This window comes from Calidris pugnax, unplaced genomic scaffold (genome assembly GCF_001431845.1).
Source record: "Calidris pugnax isolate Ruff unplaced genomic scaffold, ASM143184v1 scaffold506, whole genome shotgun sequence".
Classification (NCBI taxonomy): domain Eukaryota; kingdom Metazoa; phylum Chordata; class Aves; order Charadriiformes; family Scolopacidae; genus Calidris; species Calidris pugnax.
In genome coordinates, this window is record NW_015091519.1 from 90397 (window position 1) to 97875 (window position 7479).

Below are 7479 nucleotides of genomic sequence, written 5' to 3' on the forward strand. Positions count from 1 at the left end.
GGCCGTTTAGATGCAGTGCTGAGGGACATGGTGTAGGGGAGGACTTTGTAGAGTAGGGGAGATGGTTGGACTCGATGATCCCAAGGGTCTCTTCCAACCTGAATGATTCTATGATTCTCTGACTCTTTGTCAGGGAGTGCAGTGACAGGACAAGGGGTAAGGTTTTTAAATTAGAAGAGGAGAGATTTAGATTAGATACCAGAAAAAAAGTCTTTGCTGTGAGGGTGGTGAGAGCCTGGCCCAGGTTGCCCCGAGAAGCTGTGGCTGCCCCATCCCTGGAGGGGTTCAAGGGCAGGTTGGAGGGGGCTTGGAGCAACCTGGTGTGGTGGGAGGTGTCCCTGCCCAGGGCAGGGGGGTTGAAACTGGATGATCTTTAAGGTCCCTTCCAACTCTAACCATTCTATGATTCTATGAATATTGGGATAAATCAAAAAAAGCAATTGGGAGGGAGAGGGAAAGTGCTCCCAGTTCATGGCAGGGCAGAGAAGCACTGGATGAGCACCCCCTGCACTGCAGCAGATGGACACCAGAAAAGCATCTTCCATGTGCAGCAGGGGATTCCCCTGTACTTTTCCAGGGTAACTCCCCCAGTCCCCCCTCACCTTCCCCGTCGGCCGTTCTTGCTGGTGATGCTCACTCTACTGGCTGGAGCAGGCTGTGAGCTGGGGCAGATGCTGCCCATCAGGATTTGGCCGGTAGATTTGGTGCATGGATACCACAAAGTGATGTTTATTTGCTAATTAAATGATTAGCTACTAAGGAGTCCTAACGAGCTCTGGTTGTCCAACTAAATGCTACAAAGCAAGGGGTGGATATAAATACTTAAAGGGTGGGTGTCAGGAGGATGGGGCCAGTCTTTTTCCGGTGGTGCCCAGGGACAGGACAAGAGGAAACGGGCACAAACTGGAACATAAGAAGTTCCACCTAAACATGAGGAGGAACTTCTTCACTTGGAGGGTGGCAGAGCCCTGGCAGAGGCTGCCCAGAGAGGTGGTGGAGTCTCCTTCCCTGGAGACATTCAAACCCCTCCTGGACATGTTCCTGTGGGACCTGCTCTGGGTGGCCCTGCTCTGGCAGGGGGTTGGACTGGGTGATCTCCAGAGGTCCCTTCCAACCCCATTTCATTCTGTGATTCTGTGAAAAGTTGGGGAGGGGATTAAAGGCAGTTCACTCACTGGTGGCAATCGCTGCCCACGAGAAATGGGACGTGGAGGTGCAATGGTGTCCTGGCTGAGTAGGTGCAAGGGGTGTGGGGCTCAGTGCTGTGGGTATTGGGTGAAAACCCCACAGCAGAGCTCACAGCAGCCTACAGAAACACGAGCAGTCACAAGCAGTGACATTACTTATTCATTATTGCCCATCTTCCTCCGGAGGCAGAGCAGAGGTGAGGTCCTCCTGTGAGGTAACTCAATCAGCCCTGCTCGGAGATGTGGTTGGCCATTGCTGCCTTCAAAAGATTTTCTGGGAGGTGATGAGATCCTTCTTACAGGAATGGGGCCACTCCCAGATACACAAGATCTTCCTTCACGTCAGAAACCATCAGTGTCCCAAAACACATCCATTTCTTCCGAATGTATCAGCTCATCTCACCAAGGATGAGATGTTCCTCAACCTGTGGTGTCACGGCTGGAGTGACAGAATCACAGAATCACAGAATCTTCTAGGTTGGAAGGGACCTTCAAGATCATCTTGTCCAACCGTCAACCTAACTGACAAAAATAGACACCCTTGTTCAGAGGGATGAGAGAAACAACAAGGACTTAAACCAAAGAATCTGACCCGTTTGGAAGCTCTGCAGGAATTGCCACTCGGGGTTGGTCACTTGAAGTCTTCTGTGGCCCTTTTCCTCTGTTTTCTATCATCCTGCTGCAATGGATGTCTGTCCATCTGAGTCGCCTCTCACACACAGGGCTGGTATCATATGCTTTAGATAAAGATGTAAGAAACCAAATTAATTACGTGCAGGCATGAAAAACATCTATTCTGCCCTTTTCTTTTTTCTCCCTGTCTGATCCAGCCCCCTCCAGCCCCTCTGCGAGGCCGGGTTTGCGCGTTGCTGGCAGTGTGGTGGCATCTCTGTGGTGACAGAGGGAGCACCAGTTCCTGACAGCTCTTCTCCAGGGGATGCTCAGCACAAAACCCACCTCTGACACGTCCCTCTTCCCCAAAGCAGCTCTGATGTTGGCTGCTGCAGCATTTTTCACTCACAACCCTTCGCCGCGCGGTGCTGGGGGCAGCTCCCGCTCTTGCCTAACCCAGTTAAGTCATTTTACAAACATTTATTTTTAAAGCACATGATGGAAAAAACGCAGCGTTCAGGAGACTTTGGGTTTCTGAGCCTTTGGGCAGAGCACCAGCTCCCTTCCCTGGTGGCTGGTACCCTGCTGACCTGCACATGCTGCCCATGTGAGCTCCCAAATTGGCACCGAGAGCTGCCAAATTAATTAGCGGAGGAGCCCTCAGCAGCCTGAGTCTGGATTTGGGGACAACATTGGACCCTCTCAACATGACACCTTGCACTGATGGGCAAGATACTGCCCCAGAGTATCCCTTTTTCGGCTGCTTTTTCCCCTTTTCCTCCCCAGTTCTCATCCAGATGAGGGGAAAGGGAGACCTGGGGTGAGTCCAGCTGAGGATGACACGTACGTGCTGGTGATAAACTACAGCATCAAAACTACTACATCAAAAATCTGGTCATAAAACTATCAGTTGGGACTGTGCAATCACAAGGTGACTCAGTTCAGCTCGACTGCCCTATAGCTCCCTACACAACCTGCGCCATAGGGTAAGAAAAATCAGTATTTCTTAAGAAAGATCAAAGCATCATTCATTTTGACTGACAATCAGGAAATCCCAGACACCGGGGATGTCACGCACTCCCCTTGCAGAAAGTTTTCAGGACAAATATTCCAAGTTCCACGCAACTAACCCCATACTTTGGGATTAATCGAGGGGATATATTGGGGTGAGAAGCCTGATCCATACTCCTTCCTTGTTCTCTCACCGGAGGCAATTGGCCCATCACATCTCTTTTTCTCAGCAGAGCCAGCGCGTGGGCTATTAATACCTAGAGGGGAGGATTAAAAATAAACCAGCTCTGTGTTTGGTTTCTGGTTTGTAAAGGACAGGCATTGATATACGAGGGGACTGGTGACTGAAACCAGCTGCCCTGGGGTGCTGAGCTGAAATTTCCCCCAGGAAAGAGCAGCCCTGGAAGGAGCTCATGCCCTGAGTGAAGGGAAGACGTGGAGAGCTGGGTGGGTGGTGGCTCCAGAAGGGTGCTGGAGATGGGGATGCACCTACTCCTGACACACTAACACACTGCTACTCAGCCTTGGTAAATAACATCACCCCTCAATGCAGTAGTTGATTAAACATTAGATTAAATACTTAGTCACCAGAGCTTATAAAATCTTTTTTTTATCATGGAATCATGAAACGGTTTGGGTGGGAAGGAACCTTTAAAGACTCTCCCTGTCTCATCCACTGCTTCCAGTGTTAAACTTGCTGTCCCATAGAAAGGTTTGGGTTAGAAGGGACCTTAAAGCCCATCCAGTTCCACCCCCCTGCCCTGGGCAGGGACACCTCCCACCAGAGCAGGTTGCTCCAAGCCCCCTCCAACCTGGCCTTGAACCCCTCCAGGGATGGGGCAGCCACAGCTTCTCTGGGCAACCTGGGCCAGGCTCTCCCCACCCTCACACCGAATAAGTTCTTCCCCACATCTCAGCTCCATCTCCCCTCTTTCAGTGTCCAACCCTTCCCCCTCCTCCTATGGCTCCCCTCCCTCATCAAGAGTCCCTCCCCATCTCTCCTGGAGCCCCCTGAGGGACTGGAAGGGGCTCCAAGGTCTCCCCGGAGCCTTCTCTTCTCCAGGCTGAACCCCCCCAACTCTCTCAGCCCCCCCTCCCAGCAGAGGGGCTCCAGCCCTTCCAGCATCTTCGGGGCCTCCTCTGACCCTGCTCCAACAGGTCCATGTTCCTCCTGTGCTGAGGACCCACAGCTCTGGGGGGGTCTCCCCAGAGTAAAGCAGAGGGGAAGAATCCCCTCCCTCGACTGGTGTGATGAAGAGGTGATGATGATGGTTCCTTTCTGCTCGCTGGCTCGGGGCTACTGCTTTAGATATGTGCCCGTGGGGCAGAACTGAGAGTGAAGCAGAAGGGAAGAATCCCCTTCCTCGACTGGTGTGATGAAGAGGTGATGATGATGGTTCCTTTCTGCTCGCTGGCTCGGGGCTACTGCTTTAGATATGTGCCCGTGGGGCAGAATTGGACTTACGGTGTGGTTTTGGCTCCAAACTGCCTGTTGTGAAAGATCTCACCAGCTGTGTTTGCTGGTTGCAGCGGGGCTCCATGAGACTCCATGGTGAGGAGATGCTCCCTTCTCTCCCTTTGGTCTGAGAGCAGAGGTTTTTCCAGCGCCTCTGACCTGCACATTCCATAATGCTTTTAAAATGTTAATATTTAGGGTGTTGTGCTGCTGAGGAAGCTGAGGAGAGTGTTATCAGTGCCTGAGGGTGCAGGAACAGGCCTTCCCAGGGCTGACATCGTGAAGCACTGAGCCAGTTGCAGAATTTGAAAGCCATTTCCTAATCTCAGCGGTCCCTGCTGCATCCTTCCCACCTGCCAGCCCACTCCCTTTCTTCGTGCTGCACCTGCAGACCTTCAGGACAAAGTAGTTTTGCTGCTTTGACCCCAGAGGGGATTAAAAACAGCTTTCAGGCCCCAAAAGGCACCTTCACCTCCCCTTGAAGCACTCTCTCAACTGGCAGGGATGTCATTACAGCCTGTGTTTAGAGTTGTGCTGCCTTTCAGGCAATAGGCTACTCTGAAAAGAGGGAAATGAAAGGCTGGGGGTTGCTGTGTTACCACCAGGTAACCCGAGAGGCACGGGAGAACAGGGCGTTCAGGATGCATAAATAATAAAAGAAAAGATGTGCCGCAGGGTGAGGGCACTCAGGGTGCCTGCTGAGAGGCTGGAAGGATGCGCCGGGTTCTCCCCCAGCTTACTGGTCCAGAGAGGTGATTCTGCCACTTTACTCTGCTCTGGTGAGACCTCACCTGGAGTATTGTGTGCAGGTCTGGAGCCCTCAATAGAAGAAGGACATGGACCTGATGGAGAGGGTCCAGAGGAGGGCCACAAGGATGATCAGAAGGATGGAGCACCTCTGCTACGAGGACAGGCTGAGGGAGCTGGGGTGGTTCAGCCTGGAGAAGAGGAGGCTCCGGGGAGACCTGCACCTTCCCCTCCCCGTGAAGCACAACTCTCAACTGGCAGGGATGTCATTAGTGCCTGCGTTTAGAGTTGCACTGCCTTTCAGGCAATAGGCTACTCTGAAAAGAGGGAAATGAAAGGCTGGGGGTTGCTGTGTTACCACCAGGTAACCCGAGAGGCACAGGAGAACAGGGCGTTCAGGATGCATAAATAATAAAACAAAAGATGTGCCGCAGGGCGAGGGCACGCAGGGTGCCTGCTGAGAGGCTGGAAGGATGCGCCGGGCTCCCCCCCAGCTTACTGGTCCAGAGAGGTGATTCTGCCACTTTACTCTGCTCTGGTGAGACCTCACCTGGAGTATTGTGTGCAGGTCTGGAGCCCTCAATAGAAGAAGGACATGGACCTGATGGAGAGGGTCCAGAGGAGGGCCACAAGGATGATCAGAAGGATGGAGCACCTCTGCTACGAGGACAGGCTGAGGGAGCTGGGGTGGTTCAGCCTGGAGAAGAGGAGGCTCCGGGGAGACCTAATAGCAGCCTTCCAGTACCTGAAGGGAGCCTACAGGAAGGCTGGGGAGAACCTGTTTAGAAAGGCTTGCAGTGATAGGATGAGGGGGAATGGCTTCAAGCTGGAGGGGAACAGATTTAGATTGGAGATGAGGAGAGGGTTTCTCACTGTGAGGGTGGTGGAGCACTGGAACAGGTTGCCCAGGGAGGTGGTTGAGGCCCCATCCCTGGAGATATTCAAGGTGAGGCTCGACGAAGCCCTGGGCAACCTGGTCTAGTTGGGGGTGTCCCTGCTGACTGCGGGGAGGTGGGACTAGATGGCCTTTGGAGGTCCCTTCTGGCCTGGGCAATTCTATGATTCTATGATTACTGCAGGAACCGGGGGCAGAAAACCAACCTGGAATACGATGGGGAGACTTGGGTTGTTTGCAGGCCATCTGGAATAAACTGTGTGCGGCAAAAATTGCCATGGAAACTCTGGTTTCAGATGCCAGGCTCTTCGTCGTAGCGCTGGGAGGAGCTGGGTGAGCGACAGAGCTAATCCAGTCTGTTGTGGGTGAGGATTTGGTCTGCGGTATCAGGTCTCTGAGGAGGCTGACGGGGCTGTACAGATGTTTTTTTTTTTCAATTCTGATGTGTGGTGCCATCACTGCCTGCTTAGCCCTTCTTCTGCAGAAAAAAAAAACAACCCCAAAACAACGTTAAACACATTGGTAAGAACAAAAATATGTGGCCTTGAGCAACCTGCTCTAGTGGGAGGGGTCCCTGCCCATGGCAGGGGGGTTGGAACTCGATGATCTTTGAGGTCCCTTCCAACCCAAACCATTCTATGATTCTGTGATTCTAAAATATGTGGATTATTGTTCAGGATACTGAGATGCTGCAAACCCATCCCTGCTGGGAGGACCGGTGGGTTTGACCGTGCAAAGGAGAATGGATACACCCTCTTCCCCCGCATCATAGAACTCAATTCCCAAACAGGAGCTATGTGTTACTAACGAGCCTCTATTAACTTCCATGATTTTGTTTACATAGAGGTGTGGTGTCCCCCAGGGGTCAATATTTGGACCCGTGCTGTTTAATATATTCATCAGTGACCTGGACGAGGGGACAGAGTGTATCCTCAGCAAGTTGGCTGATGGTACCAAACTGGAAGGGGTGGCTGACACCCCGGAGGGCTGTGCTGCCATCCAGCGAGATCTGGACAGGCTGGAGGGCTGGGCAAGGAAGAACCTCATGAGGTTCCACAGGGAAAAGTGTAGGGTCCTGCGCCTGGAGAAGAAAAAACATTGGTAAGAACCAAAATATGTGGCCTTGAGCAACCTGCTCTAGTGGGAGGGGTCCCTGCCCATGGCAGGGGGGTTGGAACTCGATGATCTTTGAGGTCCCTTCCAACCCAAACCATTCTATGATTCTGTGATTCTAAAATATGTGGATTATTGTTCAGGATACTGAGATGCTGCAAACCCATCCCTGCTGGGAGGACCGGTGGGTTTGAGAGAGAGAGAAGGAGAATGGATACACTCTCTTCCCCTGCATCATAGAACTCAATTCCCAAACAGGAGCTATGTGTTACTAACGAGACTCTATTAACTTCCATGATTTTGTTTACATTAGAGGAAAACTCTCACCAGTGGTGGCCCCCAGGGGTCAATACTTGGACCCGTGCTGTTTAATATATTCATCAGTGACCTGGACGAGGGGACAGAGTGTATCCTCAGCAAGTTTGCTGATGATACCAAACTGGGAGGGGTGGCTGACA